This window comes from Equus caballus, chromosome 9 (assembly GCF_041296265.1).
Source record: "Equus caballus isolate H_3958 breed thoroughbred chromosome 9, TB-T2T, whole genome shotgun sequence".
In the NCBI taxonomy this organism is placed as follows: domain Eukaryota; kingdom Metazoa; phylum Chordata; class Mammalia; order Perissodactyla; family Equidae; genus Equus; species Equus caballus.
In genome coordinates, this window is record NC_091692.1 from 87,433,122 (window position 1) to 87,449,436 (window position 16,315).

Here is a 16,315-nt window from a genome sequence, read left to right on the forward strand (position 1 = left end):
TGCAGCCCTTTCTAGATGCATTCCTCTATGATTCTACATTAAACAACACAAACTGGGTCACAGGGATAAAACGAAAATGACAAATGGAGGATAAAAAGGGAAATGATTTCTCTTGAAGGATTGGCTTTCAAAAAGCATGGGCATAGGAAGGGCAGACTAAATTTGAAATCTCATTTAGTCCATCCGGTGATCAGGGGTAGGTCACAACCACTTTGGAACAAACCAGAGGGAATACTACCTACATGAAGCGTTGTGAGGAGGAATGAAATGAAACCAATAAGTAAATTCATATTTCCATCCCAGAATCTTCCCTCAAACTCCAGGCTCGTATAAATAACTGACTCTTGACATCTCTACCTGTACCTCTAAGATTAATCTCAAAACATGTCCTCAACTGAATTTCTGATCTTCTCCCCGATCTGTTCCACATGCGTCACTACCTGTATCAGTTGATGACCACTCCATTCTTCTCGCTGCTCAGGTCAAAAACTCTGGAGTCACCTTTGAGTCCTTTCTTTCTTTCACACCTCACATTTTGTATATGAGAAAACCTTGCTGTATCTACCTTTGAAATACAATCAGAATCTAACAGTTCTTACTGACTCCCCTGCTACCATCATAGCCCCAACCACCAGAGTGTCTGACTTCAGTTATTGCAATAGCCTAAAGACAATGTGATTCTTGAAAATCTTAAGTCAGATCATGTCAATTCTCAAAATACTACAATGGCTCTCCATTTTCAATCAGAGTAGAAGCCAAAAGCTTTACAATGATCTACGAGGCCCTTCGTGAAATGGCCCTCATTGCCTCTCTGACCTTATCCCTCTACCCTCTCCCTTGCCCTTGCTCTCTCTGATCTAGCCACACTGGCTCTTGAATATCCCAGACATATTGCCACTGGGGCGACTTCGCACTACCTGTTCCCTCTGTCTGGCAACCTCTTTTCCATGTAGTCTCATGGCTCATTCTTCCTCCTTTTTCAAGTCTCTGCTCAGATGTCACCTTCTCAATAAGACCTAATGTGACCATAGAATTTACTACCACAATTCCCTCCCAGTGCTCTCTGCCCCCTCACCCTGCTTTATTTGTGCTTTTTAGGTAAGAAACACCTGCCTCTTTCTAACAAGCTAGAAAGTGTACTGACTTATTATGTTTATTGTTAGCTGTGTATGCCCCTCCCCTCCATAACTGAAGCTCCTCTGAGGGCAGGGATCTTTATCTGTTTTGCACATTCATGTGCCTAAATCTGTGTCCAGAAGCATTGTAGGAGCTTCACAAATATTTGGCAACTGAGAGCAAGTGCTCAGTTGTAGTTAGTTTTCTCTTCTCTGTCTCGACTTCAAATGAAAAGCGACATCCAGTTATAAGATAAATAAGCACTGGGATGTAATGTACAACTTGATGACTATAGTTGACGCTGCTGTATGATACACAGGAAAGTTAAGAGAGTAGATACTAGGAGTTCTCACCACAAGGAGAAACTTTTTTTCTTTTCTTTCTATTGTATCTATGAGATGATGGATGTAACTAAACCAGTTTGAGGTAATCATTTCACAACATGTAAATTAAATCATCATGCAGTACACCTTAAACTTAGACAGTGATGTATGTCAATTATTTATCAATAAAACTGGCAGAAAAATGAAAACTACAGAATGTTTGTTAGGGCCAAAAAAGGAAATGGCCACCAGCCATCTTTCCTGCCTGCTCTTGCTGTGACAGGACCCCATTCAGTCTGGGAGATTTATCAATGCTCCTAAGGTGGCAGTTTCCACCTGGAGAGGCAGTCATTGTTTTTGGTGTGGGTTCATCTCCCTTTGGGACAAATGCCATGTTTCCTTCTCCTCCTCATGCCGGATGCCACGTCCCACTGCATCTCATGAACAGAGGTATTGTGCTCCTCACCAGGAAAATGCTGATCCTCTTCTGTTTCCTCTTTTCAGTGGCAGACGCTGTGTCATTCAGCCCCCGGGTTTCACAGTTTTTCTTTGTTGAAGGGGTTTTTCTTTGCATATGTGTGAGAAAAGTTTCTTCCTTCCTGGTCACATCCATTGTGGCTTCTCAGTCTATTCTGGGCTGTCTCTTCCATGCCTTACTCCTCGTGACAGTAGGTCTTGGAAAGGACTGAATAGATGATGGATTATTAATAACATCACATTGCCCAAATTACGTACGTCATCTTGCAGTTTACAAAGCACCTTCTTAGTTGTTGACTTAGTCATTCTCACAAAATGATTGGTCCTGCTTGTGAAGGTTGAAGGTAAATGGCATTTAGAATGAGACAGCCCTGCATTCAAATCAGAGCTTGTCCAGTTGTGACTTGTGTGATCTTGGATGCCCCTTCTGGCCTCTCTGAGCCTGATTTTGATCAAGGATAATCACAGAGGGATCATAAATTGTATCATACAAACCTAGAGGCTTTGAACTTGGAAGTGAGCACTTTTAACAATTGTGTGAGGATACAAACACCTGCTGCCTCTGTTCTGCACCTGTCAGATACATGATCGCCCTTGTTAATGCTAATACTTCTATCACTTAGAATACTAATGCTAATACTAATACAATAACAATTACCATTGATAATAATAATCCTAATGATGAATACTTATATCACCAAGTGATTGTGAAGATTAACAAATAGATGCTAAAAGTACTTACCTACTGTTAAATGTTATGTAAATATTCATTGTTTAATCAAAACCTGGGCAGAGAGACCAGGTAGATCACTCCTGAATAGATAGCACCTGAGAATAGAGGCGCTGGTGGTTTGTTTCAGAGTTACATAGCTGGTAATGGCGGAGCAGAATGTCTGACTCTTGGTTTAAAATGGATGCTTCTGTTTCCCCTTTTTTGCCACATTCAAAGGCATGCTCTGTTATCCACCTGGAGGTTAGCCATGCCTGTTTGCTCAGTGATGAGCTCCATAAGGCAGGGCCTGTGTCTTGTTCAGCCTTTGAGAGCACCTGGCACTGTGCACATGTTCAATGGATGTAACAATGACTGATGAACACATTGTTGGGGAGCAAATTTCTAAAGGGATGGTATGCACGACAGGTACTTTCTTTTCCCCGGGAAAGCAGGTAGAAGGAAAGACTCAGAATGTGGATAGAATCAGGGTGAGACATTCTGCATAAGCTTAAAGTGTCAGAAGCCCAGAATAGTGGCCTTAACTTTATCTAGTCTTTTTATACTTGCATTGCCAGCTTTTAGCACAGTGCTTGAACTTAGCAGCTTTGACAAATGCTGTTGAATGAATCAATGCCCGCAATTGCAGTGTATTTGAAATGAAGAGGAACATGGGGTTTTACCAGATAACAATCAAGTGGTTATTAACTTTTGGCCAAGAGAACCAAACACCTGGAAAAGTCATGGGCAGATGGTAGCAGACGACACCAGCTTTGGATGTGCTCCCTCATGTGCTGTGGATCTCAGGTTTGACAGATGGTCTCATGCACTGCTGATCTCCCCCAGCAGGAGATACTGGTTGCTTGTCATTTTGCACTGGGTTGACCTGAACCTTCTCAAAAGTATAACACAGCCCTCTCCAAATCATGCACTAACGGCTGGGTATACCAGGGTTCTAAGTCATGTGCATTCCACTAAACTATCTTGCCTTCAGCTGTTCATCTATTCTAATTTAGCTTTCCATACAATTTCAATTAAAGAGACCTCTAGAAAGTATTGTCCACTGAACATACAGAATTATTCCCTGAGCAAAGTGACTTACTCGTATAAAGTAAGACTAGACCATCATTTCCCAAGTTAATATCCCACAGAACACTAATCCAGCAAGATGTTCTGTGACAAAGGGTCCCATGCACAATAGCACGAGAACACGTGATATACTCCTTTTCCCCAATGAAGGACTCTCAATTCACCTTACAGACTCTGAAAGTCCTTCCACAAAGAAATGTGTTTAACTCTGTGAAACATAGCATTCTCTGCGTTTATTTTATTCCCAAACCCCTCTTTCCCACCTAGTAACATCTTGTAGTTCCAGTGTCTAGTATGACACACACGGGGAAATGCTGGGCTGGGAAAATTCCCAATGTTCTTTTCAACTCTGAAATTCCACTGATGTATTTCAAGAGAACAGCCAGTGCCCTATCCGGAGAACCGTGAGTAAGAGCTGTTGCTTCCTAACTGATATTTGGGGGATTATTATTATTATTATTATTTTTTACAACTGAGCTTAGGGTGCTGGCATGGATTATTTAGAAAATGTGAACCACTCTCATCAAGAGCAGTGGGCTCTGAGAAGCTGTCTGAGTCATCACTCGTGTCATTGATGTGAGGCCTGTGTCTGCTCATCCTGAGGGAGATGTTCACGAAGAGGAATTCTATCAGAGGGGAGGCCCTAGAGACATGAGGTTCCCCCCTCCAGGTGACTCAGCAGAGGAGATTGGGGAGCTATTTAGTACTTTTCAGTGGCTGGTTTGGGGTGGGAGGAAAGATTGTTTGTCGTCTTGCCTGCAAGCCTCTGAGATCCTCAGACAGTAACAATTGGCACCTTTTAGGAAAGAGATTTTAAATAACTCAGAGCAGGCAGTCTGTGTTCTAGGGGGATGTGTCTTCTCTCTGTATTTCTCCCTTTGTTAGGTCATCCTAATCAGCCTTATTATTATTTTTTTAAATTACCCCTGTCAGGTATTCCTGTGGGGGTTTCTGGGTGACACAGACCAGGAAAAGCTGAAGACAACTCCAGTTCTGGATCTTCCACTAGGCAATACTGTCCCTTAACTTGCAGCTCCTTAAACAGTGTGCCAGGGACACAGATCCCAGCCAGACTTGTGTACCAGGGTCTCGTCTTCACCACAAGTGGGCCTCCGTTGAGAGGACTCTGAGATTGCATTCAAAGCTATTTTGTGGAAAGAAGATGGTGGAGAGAATCTGACCACAGTGAAAGCACAGGACACAGGCACACCTGGTTCCCACCTGGGCCCTGTAACCTACCGATTGGGGCTTTGAGCAAGGTTCGAGGCCTTTGGAGATTCAGCTAAGGTCTTGCTTTCATGGAATATATATTTCTCAAGGGGCGAGGTGGACAATGAACAAGCGAACAAGCAAATGAATACGAGAATTTCAAATAGTTACAAATATTGCGAAGAACGAAATATAAAGAAGTAGGAGAAAATAAGTAGGGCCGGAGTGGGTGGCTAAGGGGTGATCAGAGAAGGCCTCTTGAAGAGGTGGCATTTGAATGAAAAGCTGAATGACAGGGAGGCGATCCCATGGAAAGATGCAGGGCAGTGCCCTCCAGGCAGAGGGAACCATAACCACAGCCCTCACTTGGACATGAGCGTGGCAGGTTCAAGAACAGAATGCCCAGTGTGGCTAGAATTTATGGAGTACGTGAGTGGTAGGATTTTTGTTGTTGTTCTATGCACAGTCTGTAGCCATTGAGAATTTTAAGCAAAGTTATCATACAATGTGATTTATCCTTTAAAACACTAGCTCAGGCTGCTTGGAGATAGATGTCAGGGGGAGGCGGGGAGAAGAGCAGAAGCAGTGAGACAAGGTTGATAGAGTCGTCCAGGCTGGAGAAGGGTGTCCTAGACTTGTGATCGTAAAGATATTAGAACCCTATATTGGCTATGTAGTGTTTGCCACACACGGTGTCAATAAATGCTTTGTTGTTGATGCTGTCCAGTCAATTTTGACTCCCACCGCCCTTGTGGACAGCAGAGCAAAACCCTGCCTGGTCTTTGTGCACCATCCTCGCATCTTTCGATGCTGTACCAGACAATTCTTTGCTACTATTTACATGGTTTCCATGGCCAGCTTTTTCAGAAGTGGGTGGCCAGGTCCTTCTTCCTAGTCTGTCTTAGTCTGGAAGCTCCATTGAAATGTGTACACCATGGGTGACCCTGTTGGTATTTGAAATACCGGTGACATAGCTTTCAGCATCACAGCAACACACAGCCGCCACAGTGTGACAACGACAGACGGGTAGTGAGGTTCCATGACTGGGAAATGAACCTGGGCCACAGCAGTGAGAGTGCCAAGTCCTAATCACCAGTACACCAGGGCTGGCCAATACATACTATCTAGCTATTATTAAAATTATTATGTGATAGCTCTTTACTTCCGTGTCCCACAGAGTCCCAAGTTGCTTTCACACCCCTTGGGTTAAAAAGGGGTACAATGTTGCCATACTTCTGGAAGGCAACTCTTTCCTAGGTCCAGGGGGCTGCCAGCAACCAGCCAAAGGGGTCAGAGATGTTATCAGAGGGAAGGATGGGTCACTGGAAACCCCAGTGGTCTACCTGGTCACTCATCACACCCACAGGCTTAGCCTAGGAGAAAAGCAGTGCTCGAAAGAACACTCAGGAACTATCAGGCCTGGAGAAACTATGTGGGACATGTTCTCTTACAGGCTGTTATTGTCCCTGTTGGGGATGTGTATAATTGCCTATAAATAAACACCTTCCAGGGCTGCTCCCATACAATAAATCACTTTAATCCCCACTAAATCTTTCATCCTTTTGCATTTTTAATAAAAGCTTCTATTTTTAAAACCCTTCTTTTATCTAGCTCAAAATCACATGGGCAGAACTACCTTCAGCTGTGTTTCCCTCTTGATTTATCTGCAATTGATGGGGTCTAAGGCTCCCCTCAGTAATAGACTGTGTTCTCCCACCATCTCCTTTACTGTCCATCCATGGTAAACGTGTACCTTTACTTGTGTCCTTTTCCATCTCTTTCTCTCTTTATCAACCTACAGGAAAAGATGAGGAAAAAAGAATAGATTATTCTAACCGATGGGACATTGGTCGTTGCTTGTTTCCTCCAAGAACATTTTAGCAACGAGTCAACCACCAGAAGACATTTCCTGCAGGGATAGTGGATGGGTCCCAAATATGTGTAGTTATTTGAATATTTCTATTGAAATATCAGAAGTCTATTTTCTTGTAGTCTTTATCACATGCATTCTCTCTCCATGTTTTCCTGCAGTTCTGATTAGGAGCTACGACGTGCCAAGTATTATACTATTTAATCCACACAGGATTTGAAGTGGGTTTATTTATTGTTTTGTTACTATGTTTACACAAGATAGAGAAGTAGGGAGGTGTAATGGAAAGAACAACGGATTTGAAGACAGGAAACCTCAACTTCAGTTTTGGTTCTGTTTCCACAAACTGCATGACCTTGGGGCAACTCATGTTAATTTTCTGGGTTTCATTTTTTCTTGTTTGAGATGCCAAGTTTGCTCTCTAACTCTCCACCTGATGCTGACGTTGTAGGACACGAGGCTTTAACAGCTGACTTATTCGAAGGCTGATAATAAATAGCCTGAACTTCTATGCTCCATTGAAAACGCGTACCTGTGGAATTCTGCCTTTCATTTTATTAAAAAAAACCCAATTCACAGCTTTTTAGAGAGAAACAAACAGAAGGTCACTTAACCTTCTGTCCAAACCAACTAGATCAGGCAACTGGATTAGATAATTTGGGAAAGGCCAGAGAGAAAATTATAGGCGTTTATGGATTACCTCAGAGAAAGGGATCCAAAATAGAGGGCTGGCCACTCTTTGGAGAGGGGAATGGATGAGAGCAGGAGTTAGTAAGTGTCTACCTCCCTCCAGGGAAACCAAGATTTTCCCAACCCAACTCAGTGGGGGCAGCAGGGACGAGGAGAGAGCAGAAGCTGGCGTCCTAGAGGCATTCTGAAAGATGAGCTAATATGGCTGAATACCAGCTCTAGAATCCTGACTTCCCTCACTATGGTCCTGAACCGACCCCCACTGACATTCTGTGATCCCCACTGACTAAAGGGGCACAGGGAGATGTGGGCCATGGTAATCAAAACACAGAGACACCCTTTGGACTTGTTGACGGGGTATGTCTGGCAACCTGGCCATTGCCAGCCTGTTCCTCGTATTTGCCATCATCTTTAATCCTCTCCACAGCTCTGTGGAGTAGGCACCTCTAGACTACTTTGACTTATGAAAGGGTGCTCAGAGTGGCTTGGATTTTGCCCAGCTTCACCTGGCCGGGACTTGGTTTGAACCCGTGTCTTCCCAAATCCAAGTCTGCATTCTTTCCATGAACTGTGCAGCATCTGGTGTTGGAAGTCCTCTCCCCTTATGACGCTTCCATGCCTTTCACCTGGAAATGATTTTCCTTCTTTATCAGGATCCCAAGGATCCTTCTAGAAGCCCCCAATGAGCATTTGTGTCTTTATTGAGAATATAAAGATCTACAGGCCTTAATTCTAGTCAGATGAAGAGGGAGAATTTAGTAGTAATAAAAAAAGGAGAAAACATGGAAAAATGTCTTAATGTTTCTGCCTGTGGTCCAGTTGGATTTCTGAGGCTTCAAAACTACAATTGTCTCCCTTTTGCTTCTAGAATAAAATACAAATCCCTCCCTAGGCCCTACAAGGCCCTGCATCATCTGGCTTCTGGCAAAGTCTGTATCATCAATATTGACTCTTCTTGGCCTTACCAGTCCTTCCCCAGCCACATAACCATTGTTCTGTGCCTCAGATGGGATGTGCTTGCTTCCACATCAGGGCTTTTACACTGGCTCTCTCCTCCACCTGGGACTCTCTCTCTCCACCCTCCATCTTCTTACTACCCTCCCCTTGCCCAAAATCTTAACGTGGTAGCGACCACTCCTTCATTTATGTGTTGTGGAAATTAATAAAAGAAATCTTAACTAAATTGGAGTCAGGAAGACCTGTAGGGGGAGTGCTCAAACATAGTCGATTACATGAAACAGGAAGAGACATACACTTGCTTCTTCGACAGGAAGTAAAACCAGTTTATTACGGAAGGAAGATTTCCCTCCCAACCTGGCAGCAGCCCTGTCAATGAGAAACAATGCAGCTCAGCCAATGAGAAGCTGTTGCTGCCCTGACCACTTACTTTCCCCCAATGAACTTTCTTAGAACAGCCCCTCCCTGCTCCTTTTTCTCTATAAAAGCAAGCTCCCCTCATTTGTTTTCTGCATTTGTCTATGGTTCACCATGGCACGCACATCCTGAATTACAATTCTTTTGGCTATTCCCAAATGAACTCATTCTGAGGGTAAAATAATAGGCAAATTTGCTTATTAAGTTGACAGTGTCAACTCACTGTCATCACCAACTTGAACACCTCAAAGAAAGTAGTCACTCTTAATCTTAACACACCCAGTTGGGTTTTTTTTCTTTCAAAACACTTATTGGCAACTGAAATTATCTTCCTATCTTATTTATTTCTCATGCCATTCATGGAAAAAAACATGGTAGATATCATCACTTCTTTTTACAAGTGAGAATATTTCAGGTTCAGAGAACTTATGTGATTTGCCTAATGTCAAGATGAGCCTCAAACCAAGTCCAGTACATCCACAGTTCTTTCTGTTACACTGTACTGCCTGCCCTGGGGAAATTATACTCTTTGGGTGCTTTCGTAAGTTATCTTCTATTCCTGTTATGATTGTATATTTTTGCCTTGCTCTCCACATCATAAATTTCTTAGAGGTAGTTACCTAGGGTAGATACGTCATTTGTTGCATCTTCAAATATTTCAATATAGAGACATGAAGTCATTGCTGAGTGTGTGAGGGAACCAGTAAGTGTCTCTATGGTTAAATATCCTATTCACACCTCTATTCGCATCCCCTTGGATATTGTGACAGGCAGGGATTATTCACCTCTGCATCTCTGGGACCTACTACAAAGTTAGTCACAGAGTAAATGTTCAGCAGGTGTTTATGGGATGAAGATATAGTGCCCAAAGTGTTGTCTTTATTATAAGAGACATTTCCCAAATTACATCTAAAATCATTTCCAGTCTAGAAAAGCTTTTAAACCCAAGACATATGCCAGTAGGTTCTCCCAAATTTAAGGCTGAGATGATGCCCCATAGGGAAAATTTTAACTGGTGCTGCCTTTGGGCTGAAAGCTGCCTGCTTCTTGGCAGTAATTATGGGTGAACGTTGCCTCTGCATTTTCGTTTCATGGCAGGATGGTCCCATGGACAGAGAGGTGTATGCCTCCAGACAAGATAAAAAGAGGCCCCAAAAGTCCCTCTGCAGGGTAAGGTGAAAATGTATGCAGTGTTATGGTCACACTGAGGAGTTGTAACACTAGATGGTAATCAAACATAAGGGAGAAGGTGACCAATTCATGCCAGGTAATTTTGGGGAACATTCCAGAATTGAAGAGGATTTATGCAAAACCTCTTTCTTCCTTTGAGCGACCAGGGATGGCTCGAATGGCAAAGCGTCTACTTAGCCGAATACATGGGAGAGTTTTGCTGATTTCCAGAGAGGTGTATAAAGACGCATATGGAGGATTCTATTGTAGCAGAATGCTGGAGGACGCACGGATTGAGAATGAGAAGAGGGGACATGTGGGTCAACGATTTTTAAGGGCAGATTTTAAAATGTGGTGTCTGATTCCAGAAGCTTTCATTGTGCTTTGCTAAACTGGAATTGAAGAAGCAGAGGGAAGCTTAACATAAGTAATGTGCCTGTGCAATTGGGGAAAGCTTACGGGTCGGCTTCCACATGGCTAAGAAATTTCGCTGGGTCTAATTCCTAATTTGAAGTGTTCCCAGCTAAAATGTGCCAAAGATAAAAGATAATGAGAAACAATAATCTTCACAGGCTCCCCTTGCCACATGTACTATGTATTCCTTTTTTGACTTAGAGGAGTTGAGAGACCACAGAGTTTGGGAGTATAGAATTTATTTAGATATATTTTAAATCTCTTAGTGTGAATCAAAGAATGTCGGAGCTGGGAAGAAACTTACAACTTACAGAGCACTCCCACTTTTATTTTTTATGGAGACAGGAAGTAGAGCCCGGATCTGGGCTGAGCAATGCTGTAGCCTGAATTGAGATATGCTAAAAATGTAAAATACAAACCAGATTTCAAACAATTAGTAAGAAAAAATTTCTCATTAATAATTATTAATTGATAGTTAAGTAATAGGACTTGGGATATAGTAAGTTAAATAGAATATATTTAAAATTAATTTGACCTCTGTCTTTTTATTTTTTAAATGTTGTTACTAAAAATTTTAAGTTCCATGTGTGGCTTGCATTATATTTCAGACAGGGCTGGCTCAGAAGAAAAAAGCAACTTGCCTGGAGCCATGGAACCAATGGAAGCTGAGACTGGAAACCAGGTATTCTGACTCAGGCTCTCCCCTGCCTCTCCTCCTCCTTCCTCCCCTCCCTTTTCTTGGTCCTCCTCATACAGTTGGTCCGTAACAAATTCTTACCGTGGGGTTATGCAGGGTCTCGCCTGATTCTCCATTCACGTGTTCTTCCCCTCAGCTCTCCTCTACCCTGGCCTCAAAAGTGTTCACAGCAGCCACTTTTATAAGATGGAGTGACCCTGTCCCTGGGAGAAACAGCAAAATCTACCTGTAGTTCAGGGCACACTTGGGACACGCAGCAGCTTAATAACTTGGGGTTCCTTCAACCTGCATTTTAAAAGTATTTGTTCAATATTTATTTAGTGAGATTAAAGATAAACCACAACTGTATTATTGACATTATTTTAAACTTGCTTTTTGTTCTTTATGATATAAAAGTCAACAGGAAAGAAAATTATGTCCTATTTGAAATGACACTTTATTCTATAGTTTTCTAAAGATCATAATTAAACTTTTAACTGATTTAGCATTCCAAGGAAAATGAAATACAACAAACAAATGTTCTGAAATCAAATGGGGAAGAAAGTTTACATTATAAAGTCCTTTCAAAACAGTAAGAAATCTAAGACACAGCACTTCAAAAGGTATTAAAATAATTTTATTAATTTCAAATATGTGGAATTACCTCAATACTTAAAAAAACTTTATTGCAATATAATTCACATATCATACAATCCACTCAAAGTGTTCAATTGTTTTTAGCATATTCACAGATATGTGCAACCATCACTACAGTCAATTTGGTAACATTTTCGTCACCTCAAAAAGAGATTCCATACCCTTAGCTCTCCTCTCCCTGCTCCCTATGCCTCCCACAGCCCTAAGCAACTTCCTGACTGTGAGTTTCTCTATTTTGGACTTTTGTATGAATAGAATCAGTGTGGTATTTCCCAGTTTTCGTATTACTCAAGACTGGATATTGGTCACTCATTGCTAGTGACAGAAGTTACATACAAATGGATTCTACTGCAATAGCAGTACCCCATGCATTAGCAGCTCTCGGTATTTCAGCTATAATAGCTCCAAGTAACTGTCATCTGGCTAGTGACAGCGTTGGTGTTGCTGTCTTCAGTTGCACAATTTAATTGTCAGTGCCATGCTGCAAAATTTCTAAGCAGAGATAAAGAAGAACGCATCACTAAGAAGCATTCTTTTATTTCCACTCTAGAACACTATTTTATGGGCGAAAGTGGAACAAATCTAATTTTCTCCAATTCTATACGTTCTGGATGAGCACTTGAGTTAACTGGCATCTGTTCTGATGTATTTCAGTCCTGTTTTAGTGCCCTTGGAGATTAATGCTCCACTGACTGCCTCCTACTTCCAGCTCTGTTTGTGCTTAGCTTTTTCTTTCTATTAACTTGACTATCCTCCTGTTGAACTTTATACTCCCGCAAAACCCAATTTCTTGTTATTTCTCAAGATACCTTTCTCTTTTATGCCTCATGGCAGTGAAAGTCATTAAGAAGTTTTAATCAATAGGATGACATACTCAGATTTGAATGTTTGAATGATCACTCTAGCCACTAATGGAGGATCATTTGGAAGAGCATAAGACCAGTCTGACACTGGGAGATAAATTCAGTGGGCCAGTGCATTAACCCATGAGATAAGAGATGGTGGCCTGAGCAAAGATAGCAGCAGTAGAGTGGAGAGTGGATATTTAAGAGTAGAAATTGATAGTTGTTGGTGATTGAACACATGAAAGAGATTAAAGCATCAACGGTGATATCCAGGTGATGGTATAAGACATCTTCCTTCACTAAGACAGAAGATACAGGAGGAGAAACACATCTAGAGTAGAAAATGGTTCATTTGTTTAGTCTGAGTTTAACGGGCTTGAGCTGCATCTAAGAGAGATTGAGTTGGCCATTGTATATATATGTCATAACTTGGTCAGATACAGGCTTGTCAATATTTAGTGTATTGATGGTTGCAATCACCCAGTGTATTTATGGTTCCAATTGTCAAGCATATTAATGGTTCACATATGTGGGAAACATATATGGGACAGAGGTGTAAGAGTTGAGCAGAATAAGAGGAAATCATGAAAGAGGCAGAGATGAGTTAGCCAGAAACTTGGAGAAATCACTGGAAGGATGTGGTGTCGTTCGTGAAAATTAAGGTAAGGAGTGAAAGTGCCCATTGACTTTATGGCAAGGAGGTCGTTGGTGACCTTGGTTAGGGCAGTGTAAGTGAAGTGTGGGCTAGATGTTAGATTTCAGTGGATTGAGGAATTTCAGTGAGGTGAGAAAGTGATGACAGCAAATTTAAGTAAGTTGGCTATATAGGTTGGTAGCTTAAGGATGATATGGAGTAAAATGAAATTATTTGTGACTTGAAAAACTGCCCATAGCATCATATACTGGCCTCTGTCATTGAACTTATCACATTGTATTTGAGTCTATATCTGCGGTATTTGACCTTGAACTTCTTAAAGACAGGGACTCTATTTTGTCCATCTTAGAATCCCCAGTCCCCTTACACACCATGAGTGGACAATATTTCGTTGTTGTTGTTAAAGGCTGCTTAATAATAGAATGAGTAAAAGGGTAATGTCTAGCAGTATTCTTATGCCAGGATATACTGTTTGGTTCTTGGCACTGCACTTAAAAGGAGAAGCTATCAAATGTCAAAGATTGCCCAAGATTTTCAATCCTGGGATCTGATGTCTCTCTAGCAGGAGCAACATGTTTTCATTTCAGTATGCTCAGTGCCCAGCACAATGCCCAATACATAGTAGGTACTCTATAAAGGCTTCTCACTTTGAATAACAGTGAGGGGACTGAATGGATGATGGATGGAGAGTATATGCTTAGCCTGAGTTAGACCTGGTGAAGAGAAGATTCAGGGGATCACAATCACTTTCCTCAAATATTGGAGGACCTGTCACGTACAGTAAAGATTAGACGTCTTTTCTATGACCCCAAGGAATAGGAGTAGAATAAAGGGAGGAAGTCAGCAAAATATGAGTCAGCAAATGAATTTAGTTATTATTGCTCATGTCTGGGTATTCTGTTGATGGACCACCAATGTTCAGACGCATAATTCAAAAATGAGTATATGTTGAGTCCATAAAACTTATTTTTCTTGACTTCATTTCAACAAAATAATTCCTTATGCTTTTATAATAAAAAATTTTCATGTTAATCGTATTCTATTGACAAAAATGCTCTATAAGATTAAAATATAAAATAGAGTTCTATTCAAAGGATGCAAAATTAGAATATATTTCCATAAACTGTAAGCTAAAATGCAAACTAAACTAAAAACCATGATTTATTTCACTGGCCTTGCATTTCTGAATATTTCTTTTCCCATTGTTTTTGAGTGTCACATACAATGCTGTATTGACCATGCACATTGATATTTCTTCATGAACTTAATGATTTCTTTTGAGATCAAAATACATTTGGGGAGGTTCATGTATATTACCATATCACCTCCCCCAAAACATGTACCTTCTCATCAATATTCTGTAAGAGTGGCCACCCACCCCCCCGCCATTGCTGTGATGATTGTCTTTAAAAACAAGCCTAAAGTGGTTACCGTCTTAAAGAGGAAGCACTCCCTGAGTAAGTTAGAGCCATGTTAATCCTAAGTAGTGTGAGACTTAGGAGAAACGCTTTGATTTTTCCCATAACTTCATCTGATCTCTATTGAACTTGGAAAAGAACGCCACCACTCCCGTTCTTATTCCCACAGTCAAAACTTCCTGTCAAGACTCATCCCCTCCTCATTGAGTGAGTGAGGCTTGATCTCCACCATCAAGTGATGATAGCATGCTGTCTTGGCTAAAATGATTTTGTTCCCTCATTCTGAGCTTCCTGGAACCCACACCCATTTGGACACTGCAATAAACGTTTGATCAGTTTAAAAGAAAAGGTAAAATAATCCCTAAATGTATAAACTATGCCAGCAAATTCTCAGAACTGGCTTCAGTGTGCCTATTTTTAAAAATCAGGTTTTGTACCCAGTTCTTTGATGTTATTTTCCAAATTCTTTTTGCTCTGATCAAAATCAATGTTGAGAGAGGTCCTTGGCAGATCTCTAGGATGCTTCCAGGAGGCCTTTGCCTGGTAATATATAGAGAGGAAGGCGAAAGAAAAGTGTGCTTAGGATCTGAGGGTTGGAAGGAAACTGAATGTCACCTGGTCCAATCTCTCTTCCAATCTTGCACCTGAGGACAAAAGTCTATGTTCTATTCCCTCTGACAAAGTTCAGCAATAATACTTGTATTTATCCCATGCAGTTCCAAGCATACATTATCATATTACATATCATATACGAGATAACATACATTATCTCATGTGTTCTCACATAATGACGTGAAAAATTGGGCCTATTATCATTCCCATGTTACAAATGAGGAAAAGGAGACAGGGAGATTAATTATCTTGCTGACTGACATCCATGCAGCCACTAAGTGGCAGAGCCCAGATGCAAATTCAAGGAGCTTGATTCCAGAGCCCACATCCCTTACACTTCGCCATTTGCCCCAGTGGTGGAAAGTAGCGGTGCTTTGAGTCAGCTAGGTGGACTCAAGTTTGATCCCAGTTCAGGGTCTCCCTCCTCGATCTGCTCTCCTTGCTGTGCTATGTTCTAGGATTTACTGATGGACAGTGTGGAGCAGAGAGGAGAGGATGTGCTCTCGCTGCGTCCCAGTCTTGACTCTTCTACTTACTCACCATGCTGCTTTGGGCAGATTTCTCTACCTCTCTGAAGCCTCATTTTCCTTATCTGTGCAGTGGGGATCACAATAATCGCAGCATTACTTTGTTGTGAATTTGCAGGGAGGACGTAGAAAAGTGCCTAAGAAATAGATGGCCAGCAAGTTTTATTCTTCTTCTTGTTTTTTTTTGTCGTAAGAGACAGTACCTCAAATATCCCAGGGCTCAGTTTGGTCCAATTTTCTCTTTGCTAAACACTCTTAACTCCATTACCTTTAATAATGATGATAATAAATGCCTATCATTTATGTCAGCTTTACATAAATCATCCTTGTCCGTTACCACATATAGTTCTCACTGCAATTCTGTGACAGTAGCAGTGATGTTATTGTCATCTCCAATTTGTGGAGGAGAGAATGGAGGCTCAGGAAGATCAGGGGACCTGTCTAAAGTTGTAGCAACTCCACATGATTGAATTCACGTCTTGAA

At 41.5% G+C, this 16,315-nt stretch overlaps 1 long non-coding RNA gene across 2 annotated transcripts in view; it reads left to right on the forward strand.

Annotated features, from left to right (window-relative positions):
* The window catches only part of LOC111775036 (uncharacterized), an 85,172-nt gene that overhangs the window by 46,554 nt on the left and 22,303 nt on the right, over positions 1 to 16,315 (forward strand). For both annotated transcript variants that reach the window (XR_011421440.1, XR_011421439.1), the window contains one exon: positions 11,050 to 11,123. This is a non-coding gene — a long non-coding RNA (uncharacterized lncRNA). The remainder of the gene's footprint in view (positions 1 to 11,049; positions 11,124 to 16,315) is intronic.